Below are 24668 nucleotides of genomic sequence, written 5' to 3'. Positions count from 1 at the left end.
GTAGGCTTAATGAGGTTTCCGGGGTAGGACTGATGTTCGTGTTGTCCAGCAGAGTGTTCTACAGTTTGCTGCTCATGGACATACTCTTATTCGTCACTGTCTTCCAGGAGTTGTTTTGTGTTTTCTGCTTTGGGGTAGCTGGTGTAATAGCCTTCCTCATCAGCAGTCTCATCTTTTCTTGTTCTTCTCCAAGTGTAAGCAGAACCCCTTTACTCCTAAGGTTGTAATGGTAATTTTTCCTTGGGGGTTGCTTCTAAGTGTTCGTCTTCAGCATTGATCGCGAGCACTAATATGCGTTCAACACATGCCTAGAACTTGATGCGTCATCAAGTGCAACATCTTCGTCATTATCTATGTCTTCCAACTGCTCCTGCATGTTGTTTTTCATGTCAAATTTATGACTGCATATAGAGATTTCGACTCGCTTCCAGTCTGAACAAGAGTTCTCGGGGTGATGTTCTTCATGGAATGAACAGAACTTGGGATTTTCGCACTGATCTAAGTGGAACACAGAGCTCTACGCAATTTTTTGAGCGTACTGGTTGCTGCCTGATGAGTTTCTTCTGTGTCTCTGCCTGGGCAGATGGTTGCTTGCAGATGTGTCCATTTTCCCTTGTTTAAGCTCAGACACTTCTGTTTTCAAGTTCTTGACGAGACGAGTAAGGGTTTCAATATCATTTGTTTCTTTGTCTCTACCCTTACTCGCCATCGCTTGGGACTTCCTGCTCACAACTTTGGATTCCTTTATTGATTCACCATCCTTGATGACTCCAATAGAACTTAGGTCTTTCTCTACAGCAATAGCATCTTCATAGTTTTCCAAAAGTGTCGATTTTGCAGCTCACTTGACAGACTGTGCAATGCTGGTCAGCAGTGCAGATGTGTAGTAATCAACAGTGATGGAGTCATGAGGTTTGGTGTCCGCTGCAAATTTGTTCAATATGCATGTAAACCTATAGTTGAAGTCTTTTACCTTTTGTTTGCCCTCCATCTTCAGGCTTCCCAATTCTTTGAGTAACATAGTTGGGGTCTTGTCATCAGAGAAGTTTTCCTATTAGTTTCTATTTTCCTTGCTCAGTTTCTATGTTTCAGAATCATATTTAATTGGTGTAGGCTGCTTTAGTAATTTACTTCAATGTTTCATGAAGAAATATGAAATAAGCTTGTAATGTAATTTACAATCTAGGAGAAGTAGATTTAGCTGGTTGCAGTGGAATTCTTGAGATTGTTAGATCTAGGAATTTCTACAATAACGAGTGAAGGACCACATGGTTGGCTCAGGTGGAGGCGATAATGACACATTGAGCTATTTGGTGGCTACAATGGGATGCTAGTTGTTGACTAATGACCATCTAGGAGAAAAAATTTCCCATATATACACTACCCACAGGTGGTGGGTAACAAGGACCCTTACTCAAAATTACATTGATAATGATGGTTGAAGATGTGCGTCTAGCCCTTTTGTTTCTCTTTTGGAGCTTTATTAGCCCTAAAAGGGCATGATATCATGCTTAGAGAGGCATTTTGGCTCACATATGTGGACAAATAATGGCATATTTTATTTTGTTGAGCTAATAGGTTGGATTGTAACCAATTTACTTTATGTCTACTCAAAATCAAACTTATTATAGGGCTTTTAGTAGGATTAATGGATGTTATAGACCTCATATAAAAGGAGGATCATTCCATTCTATTTGTTGGTGCGTCTTGCATGTTAAATCTATTTTCCTTGAATTCCATAAAATACCTCCTAGAGATTTTTCTTCCAATTAATTTTATTCCTCCAATAAAAATATAGTTAGGGTTTGCAAGTGAAAACTAGGGTTTTCCCCCTTGCTCCATGCACATATTTGATATCTCTTAAATTTAGCCCTAAAACTCCAGCACCAAGAAGTGAAAGGCACTAGGATCCTTGTGTTAGTCAAAATACATCAGAAATTTTATCTTTTTCTTCCTTTTCATTTTCCTAAGTCCCTTAAAGCAAGACACTAGGGCTATGGAAATGACCGAAATAAACTAAGGCTTCTTGAAGGAAAACATTCAAGCTATTTTGGCTTGATATCACCTCGATTGACCCTATAAACTCAAAATATAACTTTTTCTAAGTTGAAATTTTCCTTAGTAGGGTTGACATCATCAACCCTGGGCAATTTATGCCCTACAACACCCTAATATTAAATAAGGCTTCAACTTGGGGTTTATTTGAAATTTTTTGTCTTCTTTGGGTGATTTAATGAGTAAGAAAAACTTTTCTTATTGCTTTTGTGCCTAGATACTCCTTTGTTGAACTACACCTTGAAACCCAAGGTATCATGTACCTTTTAAGTGTTGGGTTGTGTTATATTCTTTCCATGACTAGCCCATGTAGTTAACTGGGGGGTTTGAGGAGTGCAGGTAACCCCACTTTATGTGGTTGCCCCGAAAAATTTTGGTTTTAGAACCTATGTTAGGTTGGGCGGACCCACCTATGGTTTTGTGCATGAATTTCGCACATGTTTTTTGGACGTGATAATTTTTGGTCCGTGGTATTGGATGCTTCGGCATGTATAAATATGTATTATAACATTGAAAGGAACATAATGAAAAATGAAACTGGTAGTCCTGGTTTTGGGATCCAGGGGAAAATCTCTGTGTACATGTGTTTTATGTGTTATGCTCTTTCATTGTTTATTTTATGTGTTTTATAATTCGTATGCAGATAATTTTTGTACGGGGTTAAAACCTACGTTTGGTATCAGAGCTGTTTTGGCTTCAAGGGGACACCTTTGTTGTTGAGGGGTTTCGCTCGAGCCTGTGGTAGACCCTGTTCAATGGAAGATCTGCAAGATTGATTCTGGTGGTGAAAGAAGATGGCGAGTAGTGGAAAAATAGAAATCGAGAAATTTAATGGTCAAAGTTTTAAGTTGTGGAAACTCAAGATGGAGGATCTGTTGGTGGATAAAGATCAATGGATCACGGTAGATTTGGGTACTAAACCAATGGGAGTGTTTGATGAACAATGGAAGAAGTTGGATCGGAAGGCAAAGAGGACAATATGATTGTGTGTCTCAGATCTAGTATTGTTGAATCTGTCAGGGGAAGCTACGGCGAAGGCTTTGAAGGAAAAGTTAGGGACTTTGTACCAATCTAAGTCTCTGGTGAATAATCTGTTCCTGCAGAAATAGTTGTATAACCTGAGGATGAAAGACAGAGACTCAGTGATAGAGAATTTGAATGCATTTAATATTGTGGTAAGTCAGCTAGCATCTATTGATATTAAAATTTCAGATGAAGATAAGTGCATCGGTTTGTTGTGTTCTCTACCAGATTCATGGGATAGTCTGGTTATTGCAATAGGTAGCAATGTAACTACCTTGCAGTTTGATGAAATAGTCTCATCCTTGCTGACAGAGGAGATGAGACAAAAAAATATGGAGAGCTAGAATGGTGATGCCTTGTCTGTACGATGATGATCCGAGAATAGAAACAAAAATAAGTCATCGAGTGGGAGATCCAAATATAGAGGGAGATCTAAATCTCCAGGAACATCTGTAAAGGTGGTGTGCTGGAAATGTGGAAAGGAAAGGCATTACAAAAGGGACTGTAAATCTAAATCTCCTGACAAAGGAAAGGGATCTGATGATGCTCCTTCTGCAGAGGCAAACAACACCTCAGATGAAGGTGGGGATGTGTACTTGGCTTCTTCAAGTACACATGTAGATCATGAGGCATGGTTGATTGACTCAGGTGCATCCTTTCACTTCACTCCCCATAGAGAGTGGTTCTGCAAGTATGAGAAATACGATGGTGGTGATGTCTTCTTGGGGGATGACAGGAAGGCTAGAATCATTGGCCATGGAAAAGTAAAGTTGAAGATGCAATGTGAAAGGGTTAGAACACTTCCGGGTGTTCTGCGTATTCCTGCATTGGCTAGAAATATGATTTCTATAAGCAAGTTGGATGATGCAGGTGTAAAAACAGTGTTCGAGAAGGATACCTGCAAGATGGTTCGGGGAGCACTGGTATTGATGTGGGGAGTTCGAATTGGAACTCTGTACAAGCTGGAAGGTAGCATGGTTATTGATGTGTGCAACAGTTCTGTGGTTCCTGAAAGTGGAGCAGAAAATCTAGTGGTTTTTGGAGAGAAGACCATGTTGTGGCATCAAAGGCTTGGACATATTGGAGAGAAGGGCCTTCAAATACTTCATGGTAAAGGTATGGTAGAAGGTATGAGTAATAGCTCTTTGGATTTTGATTTTTGTGAAAATTGTGTATATGTGAAGCAGAATCAGATGAGTTTCCGCTCTGGTAGTAAGAGGGCGAAATAGATATTAGAGCTTGTGCACAGTGATGTGTTTGGACTTGTAAAGGTTCCATCACTAGGTAAGTCTGTGTACTGTGTATCATTTATAGATGATTTCTCAAGGAATACATGGATATATTTCCTTAAGAATAAATTAGAAGTCTTTGACAAGTTTAAAGAATTTATGGCTCTCGTGGAAAATCAGACAGAGAAGAAGATAAAGGTGATGAGGACAGATAATGGTGGAGAGTTTTGCGGCAAGGAATTTGAAGAATTCTGTAAGAAGTGTGGTATAGCATGGTAGAAGACTACTCCATATACACCTTAGCAAAATGGAGTTGTAGAAAGAATGAACAAGATGTTGATGGAAAGGGCAAGAAGCATGCTCAGTGGTGTCGAGTTAGGACAATAATTCTGGGTAGAGGCGGTGGATACTGCATGTTACCTAGTCAATAGGTCACCTTCATCAGCGTTGGAGGATAAGACTCCACAAGAGATATGGACTGGTAAGAAACCCTCTCTTTCAAATCTGAGGGTATTTGGATGTGATGCATTTGTACATGTTCCAAAGGAGAAATGAACCAAGTTGGATAGTAAATATGAAAAGTGCTTCTTTATTGGGTATAAGGATGGTTTAAAGGGTTATAAGCTTTCAAATCTAGTAACAAGGAAGGTTGTGTACAACCGAGATGTGGTGTTTAGAGAGGTGAAAGATGTTATTAAACATGAAGTCCAACCAAAGGAACTTGAGAATATAGAGTTTTGAGCTAAAGGAGGAAGAATCAGACTCTACAGCAGAGGAGGAATCAAAAGATGAAGAGCCACAAACTTCGAGTGTGAGAAGATCAGTTCTAGAAAGAAGGCAGCCAGAAAAGTATAGTCCATCTACTTTCTATTTAAATTTTGCTTTATATATTACTGATGATGATCCTAAAACTGTGAAGGAAGCAGTAGATTCAGAGGATGGAAAACTCTGGAAAGAGGCCATGGTTGATGAAATGGCATCTTTGCACAAAAATGAGGCTTGGGATCTGGTGGAGTTGTCGGCTGGAAGGAAACCCATTGGAAACAAATGGGTGTTCAAGAAGAAGACAAATGCAAAAGGAAAGGTGGAGAAATACAAAGCTCAGTTGGTAGCAAAAGGTTATTCCCACGTGCCGGGAATTGATTTTGGTGATATTTTTTCTCCTGTTTCCTTGGTAACTTCTATTAGATTACTTTTATCTGTCGCTGCTGCTTTTGATTATGAGGTAGAACAGATGGATGTGAAGACAACATTTCTTCATGGGGATCTATAAGAGGAAATCTACATGAAAGAACTTGAAGGCTTTGCGGTGAAGGGTAAGAAAGAACTGGTATGCAAGTGAAGGAAGTCTCTGTATGGGTTAAAACAGTCACCAAGGATGTGGTATCAGAAATTTGATACATTTATATGGGGACTTGGCTTCACCAGAAGCAAAGCAGGTCATTGTGTGTATTTTAAATTAAGTGGTGACCATGTTATTTATTTGGTCTTGTATGTGGATAATATGTTGCTGGTTAGAAATGACAAAGAAATTATCCAAGATTTGAAGACCCAATAGTCCTCCAAATTCGACATGAAAGATCTTGGTGATGCAAAATACATTTTGGGCATGGAAATTAAAAGAGTTTTGGAAAAGAGGAAGCTCTGGTTAAACCAGAGGAAGTATGTCGAAACAATACTGTAGAGGTTTAATATGCAGGATAGTAAACTAGTGAAGGTTCCTATTCTTGTAGGTGTGAGGTTATCTGCTGAACAGTGTCACAAGACACAAGAAGAGGAAGAAGACATGCCCCGTGTTCCATATGCAAGTGCAGTCAGTAGCTTAATGTATGAAATGGTCTCTACTAGACCATACATTGCACATGCAATGGGAGTATTGAGCAGGTCTATGTCAAAACCAGGGAAGGGGCACTCGACAACAGTGAAGTGGGTTTTCAAGTATTTGTGTGGCACTAGTGATTATGGTTTGTGCTACCAAGGAAGACCAGGATTGGACAAAGTGTTGGATATTTGTGGCTTTGATGATTTAGATTGGGCTGGAGATCTGGATCGGAGAAGATCTACAAGTGGGTATGTGTTTAACCAATTTCGAGTTGCAGTCAGTTGGATGAGTAAGAAACAATCTATAGTGGCACTATAACCTACAGAGGCAGAATACATGGCAACCACTCATGCATGCAAGGAAGCATTTTGGTTGCAAAGATTTTGTTCAAGTATGGGGTTAGTATAGGGAGCTATAAGGATAGACTGTGACAGCCAAAGTGCAATTTTCTTGGAAAAGAATCCTACATATCATTCAAAGGCAAAGCACATTGATGTTCAGTATCACTTTGTGAGGGATATGATAGAAGACAAAAAGATGTTGCTTGTAAAGGTGGACACTTTGAAGAAAATTGTAGATGCATTGACAAAATCTATGAGCTCTAAGAAGTTCTCTTGGTGTAGAGAAACAATGGGCATTGCAGGGCTGGATAAATGACTAATCTTTGATGTGGCCCCCTATGGAAAGAAAACAACAAGTGGGAAAATGTTGGGTTGTGTCATATTCTTTCCAAGACTAGCCCACGTAGTTAATTGGGGGGTTTGAGGGGTGCAGGTAACCCCACTTTATGGAGTCTAAGGCAGCGTGCTAGAAAATTTTGGTTTTGGAACCTATGTTAGGTTGGGTGGACCCACCTATGGTTTTGTGCATGATTTCTGCACATGTTTTTTGGATGCGATGGTTTTTGGTCCATGGTTTTGGACACAATGGTTTTCGGTCCATGTTATTGGATGCTTCGGCATGTATAAATATGTATTATAACATTGAAAGGAACATAATGAAAATTCAAGCTGGTAGTCCCAGATTTGGGATCCAGGGGAAAATCTTTGTGTACATGTGTTTTATGTGTTATTCTCTTGCATTGTTTATTTTAGCCTTTCACATATACATTACCTTGAACCAACTAAATTAGAATATCCTTTAGCTAAAAAGTGGGAATCCTCACGTGTGGTGAAATTCCACTAAAGAGCGAGAGGAGGATTATTGAAGTGACAATGGCAATCCACCTCATTGTTGCATATTGGTTTGGCTCTTGCTTTGTGAGGGCTCTCACAAGTGCTGCTAGATTTTGAGGCAACACTCAATCCATATAATATCTTTGAATCCCAAACAAAGATGTCTATGCAATATCTGAACTTGGATGAGTTTCCAACTCCCTTGTCAAATATCACTACAGATAAGTCCTCTACATTAGACCTAGTCGAATTGTACAATGACACGGTCATAAAAAAATTCATTGGGTCAATATTAAAAAAGAAATTATCCACTTCATCTCCAAGCCTAGGGATCCTAATCTTATCACAAGACTAGGGACCCCAATCTTACAGGCTTGAGACATATCACCGTCCCAAATGTCTCATAACATTCCAACAAAAGCCTTGGCCAAGAGAGTTTACCACATTATACCTAAATTGATTCATCTAAAGTAGGAAAGGCCTTAATACATTGTTTATTAAAGTTGATTTTGAAAAGGGTTATGATAGAGTAAAAAGTCACTTCATTATGAGCTCAGGGCATTGAGCTTTGGGTATTTATTCTTAAGTGCAAGTAAAGGTAAGTTCTCGAAAGCATCAACTTTCCTAATATTTAATATATGAAAAATTGAATAGGTGGGCCTATTTGGTCTGTTTTTCAAGATTTCCCAATAGATCATGTCCTCTATATAATAGTTGCTAAAGCATTGGGATATTTGATTACTCACAAGGTGGAACAAAGTCTCACTAGAGAAATTCATATTCACAAGAAAAGAGTTGGACAACATGTCAAAGGACATTTTGTATATGACCCCTTCCTTAGCATCCTAGAGGAGAAAGAATCAATGAACAACAATAGGGAATGTATTAAGAATTTTTGTATACCTTGATGTCCTTTCACGCACCTTTATTGAGTAAGACATTGAGGCCACTAGGCCAGGTCATTGCTAGCCTTGATGAATATGAAAACAATGAGACATTGATAGATTACATGTTAATTGTTACTTCTAAAAATATTCTTCCTCGAAACCTTTAGCATCCAGTTGACATTTTTTTATGTGTGTGTCTCATAAACCCTGTAAAATTTCATTTGCAATGATCCCCACTCTCTCTGCTTCAAGATTCTCCTGATCTTGATTGAATTGAACTCATAAATGGACACATGCATTGTACATACTAATAGTTTCTAAGGGGGTCATTGAATCTTGACACACCACACCCTTTTGGCATATTTCAAGTCACAGTTCAACCAACTGACCTAGGGAAACCTGCGTGGTAGAAATGATGTACTGGAATACAACAACCATTGTGAAAGGATCATTGAGGTTGTTCCCAATATTAATTTGGAATGTAGATGATAACAAATTATTATCCTTTTAGGTACATTATTTTCAACGCCTTAACTCATCCATGGTTGCAAAGAATTGCAAGGGGATCTCTGAGATTCACATTCAACATCAAGATAATCGTAGCCTCCAAAGAGTTAGGCTTGTATTGAATTAGATTCAATGCATAATGATTTAGTAATGCGGTGATGTCTATTTATATACAAATGTGAATTGATACTATTAAGAATATGATCCGGGGCAAAGCCAACCTAATATGGCACAGTTTTGAAGAAATTTGAAAAAAATGAATTTACATATTTTTATGTTTTTTTGAAACTAAAGGAAATATTTGAAGTATCTCATTTTGTATGGTAAGATATTGTTGACACCTAATCATAGGGATTGGGTGGATAGTTGTAAATAGTGTAAATAATTAATAAGAGAAAATGAAGAGTCATTGGGAGATGAAACTCAACAGTCACTCCCTCATGTATATAACTATGAATAGCCTAAATGAATAAACATAATCTCATTTGAGGAGTTACCTCATAGCCTGACATGGTATCAGAACGAACTCCATTTTTAGCATTGCACTCTGCCATTGTAACTCGCTTCTGCGATTTTTCATAAATTTATCCTACATTTCCTGCAGTTTTCCATATTCTTCTCTACCCTCTTCCCTCTACATGATAATCTGGAGTAACGCTTGGTACACCCATCAGATACTTGCATAGGTCCCTCTTCGTCTCCTTTCACCCAAATCTAGCTTGCAACCTGCTCCCAGCTAGCGTCTCCATACCAAAACACAGCCTATGTTGCCTCTTGTCATTGTATTGCCTCTCTTCACTGTATTTCTCCCTTAAGCACTGCCATCGTTACGTTTCAAAGCCCATGAAGGCTTGTTTATGGAGGGGAAAGCATAGGGATGGGCATTAGATGATAACGTTGAATGGATATAGCTATGCAAATTGTAGGTGAATGACATTAATCAGTTTGTGGACTATAGAACTATGAGATCTATATTAAAAGAAACAATGTCTTGAATGAAAAGGAATGCAAATTTTCGATTCTAATAAACGAGGAATGCCTATGTCTTTCATGGTTGAAAATTTGGCCCCATGATCGGATCTTTCATCTACATGATGTTGATGTTGATGCAGGTATCTCTATCACTTATCTTGCAGTGTCACTAACGTTGGCCATGAAATACATGAATCTGTGTCGATTCCTTTCTTTCTATTGAAGCATTTCTCCCTGCCTGTTATATACGTTGCTCCTAATATGTTGTACGCTGCTCCTGTTATAAAAATTCACAGCATTGCCCCTCCATATAAATGCTTCTCCAGATACACCCTCCGCCAGATATATCACCTCCCCCACAAAATACCTCTGTCCTATATATTAAAGTGGTTCTTTTTCCTAGTTTAACACGAGAACTACTTTTTTTAACACGAGAAGTGAAAATATTTTATATATTGGCAACAAAAGTATATTTGTTTTTTTACAATACAAATATTTTTAAAATGCATTCATTGATATCTATTGTGGGACAGGTTCTCACCGACAAGGAGAACTATCCAAAATGGACACAAAAAATCAAACACACTCTCATTTTTAATGAGTTGTGGAAAGTAGTGTGTGTTGGTGATGGAGACAAACAACTAGAACAACCTACCTTAGACAAGGAATTTTCCATTTGGGAAAATAAGAACAACAAGGCTTATTCCTAGATTGCAAAATCAATAAATGAAGAGGTGAGTCACCATATTTCACCATTTTCAAACGCTTTCGAAGCCTTACAAAAAGTAAAGTAACTCTATGACTCACAATCTGCACTTGAAGTTGTTCAACTCATGATTAAATTGTTCAGCCTTGAATTACGAAATGATGATCCTCTTTCTCTTGCATTAGAAGTAAAATCTATTATGCATGATATCAAAGTCACTAATGTTGAACTAGACATTCCTCTGATAGATTTTGTCAAGGCACTTTATCCCACTTACTGGAATTATCTTGAGTCATTGCAAGCAAATGGAAACCTCAAAGAAATTACCTTTGTCTCGCTTGTGAAAAAATTTGCTGAAAGAGAGAAAACTTTTGGGAACAAGACAGCTCCTCAGTCTTCTGAAGAGGCTGTGTGTCTTGCACATAGAGAGAAGAATCTTGCTCAAGGTTCTTCCAGAGGAAGAGGTGGTCGAAGAGGAAGAGGAAGAAGAAATTTCAGAGGTAGGGAATGCAGACACTCTCAAAGAGAAAAGTCAGATTTTCATTGCATACATTGCAATAGAGACAGATCACATGATGCATCCACATGCAAGTTTCCTTGGGACAGAATTGAGTAGGAAAGAAACCAACCCAAAGGTAAAACTAATGACAAAGAGAAAGGTAAAGCACCTTAATCAACTCACTATGTTGTGGCACACTGTAATATTGGAGTAAATGAAGACTTATTTAATGCTTCACTTGCTTCTTGGAAAAATGATTGGTTGCTTGATGCAGGAGAAACTTGCCACATGATTTTTAGAAGAGGGTTTTTCTAAGAATTTACTGACAATGTTGATGGAGTAGTATACTTTACAGACAAATCAAAACTCAAGCCATTAGGGCTTGGCACAATCAGGCTTAAATTTCCTGGTCTTCAAAACTTTCTTCTGCATCATGTTTTATATCTCCCACAACTGAGGAGACACTTGTTGTCCATGGTCCACATCCACCAACAAGGAAACTCCATTCATATGTTTGATGGCAAGGTTGAGGTGAGAAAAGCATCAAATCACTCACTTGTCATGACGGGGATAGAAGAAGAAAGGCTTCTCAGGCTACAAGGTACCTCTTCTCATGCACAAAATTTCTCATACAATTCTCATTATGATGAAGGTACATTTCCATCAAGTTTATTATAGCATGCTAGATTTGGACACTTGAACTATGATAGCCTCCACTTGTTGAAGAAAAATGGTGTTACTGGTTTGCCTACAATTCCTAGGAAACTTAAGCAATGTGATGCTTACATTCTAGGAAAGCATAGCAAATAGTCTTTTCATGATTCGCATTCCAGAGCACATAGAAAAATTGAACTCATTCATTCAGATTTATGTGTCCCAATGACTATCCGTTCTGCAAATGGAAATAAATATATGGTGACATTTATTGATGACTACACCAGAATGTGTTGGGTTTATTTATTGAAGAATAAATTTGATGCTTTTCAAACATTCAAGAACTTTCATACATGGATTGAAAATGATGCACAATCTCATATTGGCTCTATTTGCACTGATAATGGAAAATAATACACTTCAAATGAATTTGAAAACTACCTTCTCCAACATGGGATCAAACATCAAAAAATTGTGCCTTATAATCCCCGACAGAATGGAGTAGCTAAAAGAATGAATAGGACAATCTTAAATATGGTGTGCTCCATGATGTTTTTCAAGAATGTAAAATTGATGTTTTGGGCTGATACATTTCTATGTGTTGTATATGTAAAGAATAGATGTTCAACTAATGCTATTAGAAACAAGACTCCTTATGAAATGTAGTATGAGCACATTCCTTTGATAAAACATCTTAGGGTCTTTGGTTCCACCTATTATGCTTTGATACCAAAGGTACATAGAAATAAAATTGGTGTAAGGAGTTGTAAGTGTATCTTCTTGGGGTATTCAAACACCTCCAAAGAATACTGTTGATGAAGTCAATAAAAGTTTGTTGTATCTAGACATGTAATCTTTCTTGAATCATCCAAAGCTGATAATGTTGTTGGGCAGCAACTTGATCGCTTGGATAGATTCGAAAATGAAAAATCATTTCAAGAATTCGATAATCAGATTCGATGTCTTGAAGGGGGGATTCCTATACTGGATCAATCTATGGAATCTTCTTCTGAAGCACTCTCCCCCCCACATTAAACTCCAACCCTTGATGATACTTTGAGTAATGTGATTGACAGAATTCAGAGCCTCAACGTTAATTTAGTCCCAACTTAATCAACTGAGTAGCCTGGATCATCTTAGAAATGTCCCCCAAAGTGGCTAAAAAAGACACTTGAAAGTGTTCATCCTGATGAGGTTGTAAAGACAAGAACTAGAAATTCAACCAGCAAAATGGAGGTGATGTAGATGACTTTGATTCTCCTGTTGATATGGATGTTTCTTATGATTGTGAATTGAATTTCTCTACAGATTTCGAACCAACTTCTTTCAAATAAGCCGCTTCTCATGATGAATGGAAAGAAGTGATGCAAAATGAGTATGATGCCTTGATAAAGAATGACACTTGGAAGCTGGTTGATCCTCCATTGGGAACCAAACCAATTGGTTGCAAGTGGGTCTACAAGAACAAGAATAAAGCTGATGGCTCACTTGACAAGCATAAAGCCAGGCTTGTGGAAAAAGGTTTTACACAAAAGGAAGGGGTCGATTGTGAGGAGACTTTTTCCCCCAGAACAAAATGGGCTACCATCCAGACACTCTTTTCCCTAGTAGCTCAAAACGGTTAGAAAGTCCATCAAATGAATCTAAAAATGCTTTCTTGAATGGATATCTAAAATAAAATGTTTTTATGTCCTAGCCTGAAGGATTTGATGTGAAAGGACATGAACATAAAGTATGCAAACTTGTGAAATCCTTGTATGGCCTTGTTAGCTCTGCTACAGGTTGCTGATGTTAGAGGAGAAAGAGTGAGCTTAGTCCTTGGTTTTGCTAAAAGGAGGCCTCTGCCGGTCATTCTCACCTTCTCCATTCCCTCTTTCACTCTCCCTTCATCTCCATATCCTATGCCCTTTTGATTAAAAACAAATATGTAAAACTCCACTTTTCTTAGGCCACGGGCACTTAAACCCCATAAGACCGCCTCAACACAACCCCGTGCTTCTATAGCCCATAGCTACTTTTTAATTGTAGCTGTTGATTGCTGCACCTTGATCCAATGGTCCCCCACCGCACATAACTTGCCCATTGATTTCCCACTGTCCGATCACATCTGTCACGATCAGACGGCATTCGCTCCTCCCTCACTCGTGAATTGGCAGCCTGTTAACATGCGATCAAAGTGGTTTTCATTTGCCACGCGTCGCCCTCCGAGTGGGATTGCGTACCTTTGTACAATTACCACCTGAACCCCAATGGCGGTGAGATAAATATCGCTCACCTATAAAACTGTCCTCCCCACCCGATAAACTCCACGCACCTTCGACGCCTGACGACCATTGGATCTGCCCGCCCAGGATCCAATGGCTCACAATTGTCTGTTCCGGCTTCCTCCCAATACCTCCCATCGAGCAATCTTCACCATCTATTCATTCAATCCAATGGCCGATATCCATCCTCCACCCTATTCATACACCCACCATGCACTCCCCTCGCCATGATCATTTCATGCACTCGAAGGACGAAGACGACCTTCTACCTGTACCTGGTGCATTTCCTCCTCAACCACCTCATTCAACAAACTGTGTACCAGAGAAGAAAAAGGACGAGGCCAGAGCAAAAAATTACATTCAACAAGCATGGCATTTTATCCTTTATGACACTCCAGCCACTCCAAAGGACAACAAAGCACTCGAGAAGATCAAATTCACATGCAAATTGCATCAGAGACTCCATCAGACAGTTAAAGCGGTTGGTGGTCAATTATGACCTCTCCACATCTAGAATAGCAAAATGACTTTGTAATGAAACTCTATATCTACCCAAAAACAATATGTAATCAGGGTTGATGGTTGTTGTTTTGATGTAAGGTTCAACTTTTGGAGACTGTAACTGCTTTGATACTTGCAGTGTCTCGTCTTCATTTTCAACTAATACAAACTTCTTTTGCTGTTAATTGCTCACTTTCCATTTCTATTCTGTTCTAGGTTGTGCTTGATTTGGTTTTTTTTCTAAATGCTTGATGTGTAGCATTAGAGGAGTCATCCTACCTCTGTGTTATAATCTTGTTTGTATCAGTGAATGTGTTAATCAGGTTTCTTTTCACTTAGTGACAGAGAGCTGTCATCCTGTATATGCACTAGGGAATTAGATTTGCAGACCTCTTTACTAGTTGCAGCCAGCCATCACATGGTCTTGTGCATCTACTAGTGTGGTCAGTATTCTCCATATTCACCCAACCCTTAAACTATGAGTAATTGGTGGTCTAAAGCCTTGTAGTTTGGGGGTGTTCACACATGTCTGGAGTCAAGCAAAGTAGAAGTGGTTATCTGGCTTGAACAAGCATCATTCCTTCCATTCATCCATTTCCAACATTGAGTTGAGTTTGTAATGTTCCCGAGAATCTACGAGCTACAACCTAGGAGATTTTCTTGGGGTGATAACAGGCCTCAAAGAAGCACTGTGAGCCTGATATGAAAAACTAACTGAGCATCTTCTGAAACTCAATTTCAAACATTATGATCTTGATGATGCAACTTTGTTTGTCAAGAAAGTTGGCAAAACAGTTGTATATATTGTGGTATCTATAGATGATAGTTTGATGATAGGGAACAATGAGAGCTACATTGCATCCATAAAGAAGGAATTGAGGAAAGGTTTTGAAATGACTGATTTGGGCTATGTTCATTACTATCTTGGTATTGAAGTAACTCAACATCCAAAATCCATATTCCTTTATCAAAAGAAGTACATTGGAGATCTATTGAACAGGTTTAGCATGGCTGAATGCAATCCTCTAACTACCCCAATGGAACAAAAACTTAAAGCTCACATTCATTGAAAGAAAAGAATTTGAGGATGTAACAAAGTATAGACAACTTGTAGGAAGTCTCAACTACCTAACTACTACTAGACCAGACATTTCGTTTGTTGTTGGAATCCTCTCCAATTTTATGCAAAAGCCTTGTGAGGGACATTGGTTTGCTGCAAAAAGAGTTCTAAAGTACTTGAAGCAAACTTAAAACTTTGGAATCAAGTATAAACATGTGGGCGACTTCAGCTTGATTGGATACTATGATTCAGACTTCAATGGAGACAAAGAAACTAGGGTATCTACTTCTAGTTATGTTATGATTCTTGGATCAGGAGTTGTCTCCTGGAGATCATGCAAACAATCAGTTCCAGCAGATTCCACAACAGAGGCAGAATATGTGGTAGCAGCTGAGGCAACAAAAGAAATTGTGTGGCTCAGGAAAATTCTGGAAGTTTTGCAGGTAAAACAAGTACATTCGACTCCACTCATGATTGACAATACCTCTGCAATGAAGTTGGCCAAGAACCCAAAGTTCCACGATCAATACAAAATATCATTTGATTCAACATCATGTTGAGGGAAAAACAATCCATCTTCACCATTGTTCCACTAATGAGCAAATTGTAGACATCTTCACCAAAGCGCTTGGAAGAGAAAAGCTTGAAAGATTCAGAATGATGCTTGGACTCACCAACTTGCCTTCAGATTAAGGGGGGATATTTTGACACCTAATCATAGGGATTGTGTGAACAGTTGTAAATAATGTAAATAATTAATAAGAGAAATTGAAGAGTCAACGGGAGATGAAACTCAACAGTCACTCCCTCATGTATATAACTATGAACAACTTAAATGAATAAACATAATCTCATTTGAGTTACCTCTTGGCCTAACAGATATTTTTATAATTAACATTATTATATTATATTTTAATAGCTTTAAATTATATTTTTAAAATAATAAAAAACTAAAATTAAACATATATACATACATACATACATACATACATACATACATACATAGATATATATATATATATATATATATCTATCTATATATATATATATATATATATATATATATATATATATATATATATATATATATATATATATATATATATATATATATATATATATATATATATATATATATATATATATATATATATATTCATTTTTTAATATTTATAGTTTATTACTATTTTAATTTAATTAGATAAATTTTAGTATAATTGTAATGTGAGTTTTGAATTAAAAGTGAAAAATAATTATGGAAAATTTCTGAAATAAAAATATGTCACTTGTATCTAAAAAGAATTTTAGATAGTTTTTCAAAAAAAAAATTACGCCATGTAGGAGGGGTGCACACCATATCATTTTGTTGGTGTGACCGCCTTTCCTTATCACGTCATTATCAAATTTATTTTAACAAGGACTCTCTCGGAAAATGAATGCATACATGTGACCCAATTTTTCTGATGTAGCATCACAGACTCATGAACAACCAACACAAGTATTTTGTTGTCTTGCTACATTTCCTTGTTAGTAATTATCAATTTTTTTCTCAATAGTTCACTGTACCAATTTGGTATTAACTAGTTTCAGAAAAACATTTACTTGTTATTATGATAATCAAGGTAGATAATCCAATTACATAATCATGCATGTCACTAACTCAGACAAAAAGAAAAAACAGACCATCTCCACTACACAACCTACACTAATTTGATTAGGTCACTATCAAACTTATCTTAACAAAGATTCTTGAGAAATAAATGCACACTCAACCCACTTTTTTTGACTTCCTTTAGAAGAGAGTCTCAGCCATGACCAACACATATATTTTCTTGTGAAAGTCATCTCACCCTTACTATTCTAATCCAGATGCTTAAAATCACCACTTATCTCCCAGCTTAAATACTAATAAGCCCTACCATTATGAATTTTACACAACTACGTTCTATTGCTCTATTATCTAAAATAATGTCAAAAAACTTAGAATGGAATAAATATCAATAGATTTCTTGAAGTAGGCTGACAAGAATAACCATTCTATCTCCCTAACGCACCACAAGTCATGATAAATTTCCCTTCTATTAAAAATAGAGAGATTAAGGAGAGTGATTAAACACACAACACCAAACACATTGTAATATCTTTATTGATCACAAAAATCACACATATATAGGACATAAATATATGACTTCCACACTTCTAAATCATGACTACAACTTATACATAGGAAACAACCTCTAAATTGATGCTTGAGAACTCTCAATGACAACTCATGACAACACGTAGAAGCATTACTTCCAATACCCTAACTTAATGCTTACATGGAAAACATGGAAAACACATGTTACAACAACAAGGATAATCTATGTTGGTTGGTCTTCATCAACACTCACATCCACTTTGAAATCTCACAAACACTGTTCTTTCACCACTACATCTTCGAGCTATTACTTGATCTCCATTTAAAATATAATCGCCTTTGACCATAGTTGATGAACACTGCAAGATCAACAATATTGACATCTCGTCTCGTCGGGGCTTCTGCCATAAGAGCCATAAGTAATGAACCACCCTTTGTCACATATTTCACTTTTGGTTATCCCTTAGTTGGTAGGATGAAGATATAGATACTGAATGTGTTCAAAAGTTGATCAAACAACTTGTCCTTACTAACACACAAGAATTGATGTTTAAGACATAAAGACTTTGAGTTTAAGAACAACCAACCCTTTTTATAGCCAGAGTTAAAAGAAATAGGTAACTACTTCAACTCACACCATAACTTAATTTCACACTCCATAAAAAAAATTCACCATTGAAAAAATTAAACAAAAATATTTAATTACTTTTAACAAAAAAACCTCATAAATTCCTTTCCTCATAGAAATCAACCATTAAAAAAAAACAAAAATAAAAAAACAAAAAACTAAACTTTAATCCCTTATACCTCCTTTAAGCCATACTCACTTTACTCTTCGTAATAAAATAAATGGTGAATAAAATAGTTAACTATTTCATTCACCCTCACTCCCACTACATTGAATCTTTTACACGAAGACACAATTTTCAAGTCAACCTTGTATTTAGTGAAATGAATCAAACTGCAAACAATGCATGCACAACCTTGATCTTCGAAAAATTTCTGCAAATCACAACAACAGTTTGGAGATAAAGAGTTAAAGGCCTCTTTAAAAAGAACAAAAGAACCACTCTGAGAAAACCACGTGTGCGATATTTTACAACTCAGATCTGGATCAGGCCTCAGCCTTCGTATGCACTAGATTCTTTGTTTCACACAAATATTTTTGGTCGAGGATAGGAAAAATAATGTTGTAAACAGATTCACCAAAAGGAAACAAACATATCTGCAAATCAACTAGACACGCACAACACTCTAGCATACAAAACACAAGAAATTCCCACTAAATTAATCTAATTTCACATACTATCCAAATCTATTTACAAAGCAATAAAACTCACTCTCTTACGGTTGGGAATTGGATAATCCAACGCTCCCCATTAATGGCGGTGTAGAAGGATAATCCAACACCCCCATGTGTTTCGTGGATCCGTTAACTCTAGTGATGTGTATGTTTACCAACACCTGCGGGTTTTGGTGTAACGACAATCATGATTCCAACAACTGGTATCAGAGTTAGGGTCGAATATCCACTGTGCAAGCCACTTAGTGCCATCACCTTACTCTGGCACCGTTCATTAAAACGTTGGTTGTTACCCGTGGAGCTGTTGAAGGATTTTTCCTGGAAATCGGAAATCACTACAAAGAAGAGAGTCTAGGAAAAGGATCTGTACAGGAAATAACTGAGGAACTAGTTGAGGAACATTAAGACAATTGTTGCAAGAAATAAAAAGGCCGAGGGCATATGGTGAAACATGCCATGAAGCCTAAAACGTGGAGTGCGTAAGTGCTTTACGTGGAGTTCGTAATTTTTTTTTTTACATCAAGCTTGCACGTATACGTCAAGTATTTTTTTTCTCAAACCAACATATGTATGTGTGAAATGTGAAAAGGTTAAAACATTATATATGGTTTTTTTTATTATGAAACACATATAATTATATGTTAGAATTTTGAAAAGTATATTTTAAAAAGGAGCAGAAATTTTGAAAAGGGTCTTTAAAAAGAAGGAAGGTCATTATTACTAAATTTTAAAGAGTAATAATTAAAGTTTTATTTTTAAGTGGATTTTTTTTTTTTGGGGCATCAATATATTGAAAATGGAGACAACAGTTATAGATATGGAGAAGTTTAGCGGGGCTAATTTTGCCCTATGGAAATCACAGATGGAGGATATACTGATTTTGAAGGATCAATATTTGCCAATTGAGGGCATAACAAAGAAACCCTCACCGATGACAAATGAAGAGTGGAATAAGCTAGAAAGAAAGGTGATTGCAACAATCCACCAATATCTAGCAAAGAATGTGTATTTCAATGTGTCTGGAGAAAAGATGGCAGAACGATTATGGAAGAAGCTCCACGATCTATATGAGAAGAAAACAACATCAAACAAAGTGTTCTTGATGAAGAAGGTTTATAATCTCAAGATGAAGGAGGGTGCTTCAGTTGCTAAGCACTTGAATGCATTTAATATTATTACTAATTAGCTTGCCTCTGTTAAAATCATTTTAGATGATGAAATTAGAGCCATTTTGCTAATGTGTTATATGCCAGACAACTGGGAAAATTTAATTGTAGCTATGAGTACTTTAGAAACTGTAAGGACCCTGAAGTTTGATGATGTCAGTAGCAGTTTAATGAATGAGGAGCTGTGACGCAAGTCAATTGCAGAAAACAAGGGAGGAGAAGCTCTAGCTCTAGCTGATCATGGTAGGAGAATGGATCGAGGACGGCAAGGGCGATCAAGATCGAGAGGCTGATAAAAATCATGGAGAGGAAGGATCATCTATTTTCATTGTGGCAAACCTAGGCACATGAAGAAATAATGTCTATTTTGGAAGAAAAGACAAAAGGATCAGAGACCATCTAATACAAATCACAAGTCATCCAACACAAATGAAGGTGAGACTACTGTTGTAGCAACATATGGTGATGTGTTGTTTATTGTTTCAATAGAGGATGCATGTGTATATACATCTAACAATAGCTTTGATTGGATCCTTGACTCTGGGGCATCTCACGATGTAACCCATGCAAAGATAGTTTTGCTTCATATAATCCTGGTGATTATGGTAGAGTGCATTTGGGGAATAATTATTTTTGCAGTATTGTTGGAGTGGGAGATGTTCAGATCAAGATGAAAGGTGGACAAGATATATTGTTGAAATAGGTTAGGCATGTGCTAGAAATGCACATGAGTTTAACTTCTATGGGACGATTGGATGATGAAGGCTATTCCACAAGCTTTGAAAAAGGAGGCTGGAAAATTAGCAAAGGAGCATTGGTCGTGGCCAAAGGACCCAAGACAAGAACATTATACACATTGAAGACACTGATAGGAAAATCAGATTTGGTTACTGTCACAAAAGAAGGAAATTTAGCAGATTTGTGGCATAAATGTTTGGGTCACATGAGCGAGAAGGCTTAAAATCCTTGTTGGTAAAAATTTATTGCCAGGTTTGAAAATCCTACAATCTTGATCTTTGTGAGCATTTTATATATGGTAGACAAAGGAGGGTTTCATTCCTTAGAGGTGGCCATGATAGAAAAAAAAAAGTGTTAGAATTGGTACACTTAGATGTGTTTGGGCCTATTAACATAAAATCATTAGGAGGAGCATCATATTTTATAACATTTATAGATGATGCATCCAGGAAGGTTTGGACATATCCTATGAAAAGTAAAATTGAAGTGTTTGGAATATTTCAAAATTTTCATTTTGTTGTTGAAAGAGAGACTAACAAATTGCTCAAGTGTTTAAGAACAAATAATGGTGGAGAATATTGCTCAAATGCATTTAAGGAATATTGTAACAGGTTTGGCATAAAACATGAGAAGACTATGCCTGGTATTCATCAATAGAAAGGTGTCGCAGAAAGGATGAATCACACCATTATGGAAAAGGTGCGAAGTATGTTGTCCAATTCTAGTTTGGAGAAGAATTTCTGGGCTGAAGCAGTCAAGACCACTTGCTACCTCATAAATAGATCTCCAACTACTACCTTGGATGGTGGTATCCATGAATAAATTTGGATTGGTAAGAATTTGAATTTTTCTCACTTGAAAATCTTTGAATGTGAAGCATTTGTACATATTGCCAAAGAAAATAGAACTAAGCTAGATGATAAATCTATAAAATGCATTTTTTTGGATATGCGGAGGAAGATTTTGGTTATCGTCTATGGGATCCAATCAAACATAAAATTATTAGAAGTAGGGATGTTATATTTAATGAGTTAGAAATGTTCAAGAGGACTGTAGGTGAGTTGGAGGTCAAGAAGGTTATTGACAGGTTTGAAGAGCAGCAGGAAAAGATCCCACCAATACAAGGAAATGAACAACAAATTCAAGAGAATGAAGAACAACAAGTGGAAAATGATGAACAACAAGAAGATGGTATCTTGCAGGAACCTTTACAAGAGATTCAACCTAATAATGCACCACCACAGTTGGTTCACAGATCTTCTAGGTCTCATAAGCCTTCACAAAGGTATCCTCCTTCAAACTATATTTTGTTGACTGATGAAGGTGAGCCTAATTGTTTTCAAGAAGCTTGTAAAGTTGAGCATAGTGAAGAATGGAAGAAAGAAATGGAAGAAGAAATGAACTCTTTGCTGGAAAATAAAACTTGGGAGTTGGTAAACCTCCCAAAAGGTAGAAAGGCTCTACAAAACAAATGGGTTTACAGGATTAAGCATGAAGGTAATGAAAAGAAGGAGAGGTATAAAGCAAGGCTGGTGGTGAAAGGTTTTGCCCAAAAAGAAGGTATTGACTTCACTAAAAAAATTTCACCTGTTGTTAAAATGTCATCCATTAGAGTCATTCTTGGTCTAGTTGCTACTTTAGACTTAGAATGTGAACAATTAGATGTAAAAACTGCTTTCCTTCATGGTGAATTGGAGGAAGAAATTTATATGGAAGAGCCAAAAGGCTTCATGAAAAAGGCAGAGAAGACCTTGTTTGTAGGTTGAAGAAGAGTCTCTATGGGTTGAAATAGGCACCTCGACAATGGTACAAGAAATTTTATTAATTCATGTTGGAACATGGTTTTCAGAGGTTGGAAGCTGACCATTGTGTCTATATCAAGAGGTATGATCAAGGAAAGTATATCATATTATTGTTATATGTGGATGACATGTTGATTGTTGGGCATGATAAGAATAAGATCAATAGGTTGAAGAAAGATTTGGGTAGAAAATTTGCAATGAAGGATTTGGGACCAACAAAACAGATATTGGGCATGCGAATTATGTGTGACAGGAAAAACAAAATATTGTGGTTGTCACAAGAAAAATATATCAAGAAGGTGCTTGACAGGTTTAATATGCCAGTTGGTACATCCCTACAACCCACTTCAAGCTGAGTACTAAATTATGTCCTAGTGATGACACGGAGAAAAAAGAGATGAGAAAAATTCCTTATGCTTCAGCAATTGGCAACTTGATGTATGCCATGGTATGCACACGACCAGGGATTGCATATTCAATGGAAGTAGCGAGTAGGTTCCTTGCCAACTCAGGCAAACAACATTGGCAAGCAGTAAAATGGATTTTGAGGTATCTCAAGGGTACTAGTCGTTATTGTTTATTTTTTGGTCATATGAGACTATGCTTGAAGGATTTACAGATGTGGATATGGCTGGATATATGGACACCAGAAAGTTCACTACAGGTTATTTGTATACATTTGCAGGTGCAGCATTGTCTTGGGTGTCAAGGCTATAAAGAATAGTAGCCCTCTCTACAACAGAAGCAGAGTACATAGATGCAACAGAAGCTTGTAAAGAGATGTTGTGGACGCATCAATTCCTAGGAGAGATAGGAATAAAGAAGGACAAGTATGTGTTATATTGTGATAGTCAGAGTGCAATTCACTTGGCGAAAAACCCAACATTTCATTCAAAAACCAAGCACATTGACTTAAGGTACCATTGGATCTGGCATGTGTTGGAGGAAGAACAATTATCCTTGGAAAAGATCCATACAGATAGGAACCCTGCTAAAATGCTCACTAATATTCTACCACTAAATAAACATAAGTTATGTATAGGCATGGTAGGACTTGGTGTGACTTGATTCATGATTTGGCTTCAAGTGGGACAATGTTAAGTGTGAAGCCAAATTCATGTAGGATTCTAGATCCTTCTACACCACCATTAGTTTCTAGATCTCCATCTGAATCACATATAGGATTCTAGACCCTTTTTCAGCCCCTATAATTTTGTAATTTCTCTAGCTAAGGAAAGCAAGCCAAGGTTTAGGCCTATTACATAATGCTAAGTGATTTCTTTTCTCCAGTGATTGTTTTATCTATTCCGCTGTTTCTGATTGAGTAATCTTAGTGTAATTGAGTTTTCCGCTTGCGGGAGTTAAACTGTATAATGATCCTGCCGATGCGATATTTCGCATTCACGATTCGATCTGAGCTATTGATCTTCCTAGATATAACGGCTCCTGAGCACCAATATTCACTCCTCTGCTCATTCCTTTTACTTAGAATTTATGCTATGTCTTCATTTTTTCTCTTGTTTAAAGGTTTCGTCCCGCTGTTATTTTGTCGCACACTCTTCCTCCTGATCTTTGATTGGTCTTTCTAATGGACTCAAGACCCCATCTCGATCCGATGCTTGGACTTATTCGATTTGGGATTAAATGCCTGGACATATATATAAATCAATACATAATTACAAAGTAAGTGTAAGCAATGCAATTTCTCTGTGACACTTTATAAGTATTTCATCATTACTTATGTTTCTTGCATTTATACACAAATTATTAGTTTGGAAATCATAAGGTTGAACAATCTCAACTTTTGCTTCACATATCAGTTCTTCAAACTAAACTTCATCTCCTTGTTGCACAACAACTTGTTCCTGTGTTGTCACAGTTTCAAATATCAATTTACTATCAAATTCTTTCTGCTGCAATAAATCACTATTTCTCTCATTTAAGAGACATTCTCCTTCCTCCTTTACTTTTGAGTTTTTATCTTCTGAAAGATACTTCTCCATACTTCTGACATCTTCAAAATATTGGTCATCCTCTGTAAAACACTCCTTTGTTGGTGTTCCTTCTCCCAAGGTTAAATCGTCTGCATAGGTTTCTTCCTTCTTAACATCTTTCAGTAGATGTCCTTTCTTCTTAGTGACTATCTTAACAACTTCCATGGCTGT

The sequence above is a fragment of the Pinus tabuliformis genome, chromosome 2_2, assembly GCF_031772625.1.
Source record: "Pinus tabuliformis cultivar Carrire ecotype Pingquan chromosome 2_2, CPIR1, whole genome shotgun sequence".
In the NCBI taxonomy this organism is placed as follows: domain Eukaryota; kingdom Viridiplantae; phylum Streptophyta; class Pinopsida; order Pinales; family Pinaceae; genus Pinus; species Pinus tabuliformis.
The sequence above is the reverse complement of the archived record's forward strand: the minus strand, read 5'-3'. Positions refer to the sequence as shown.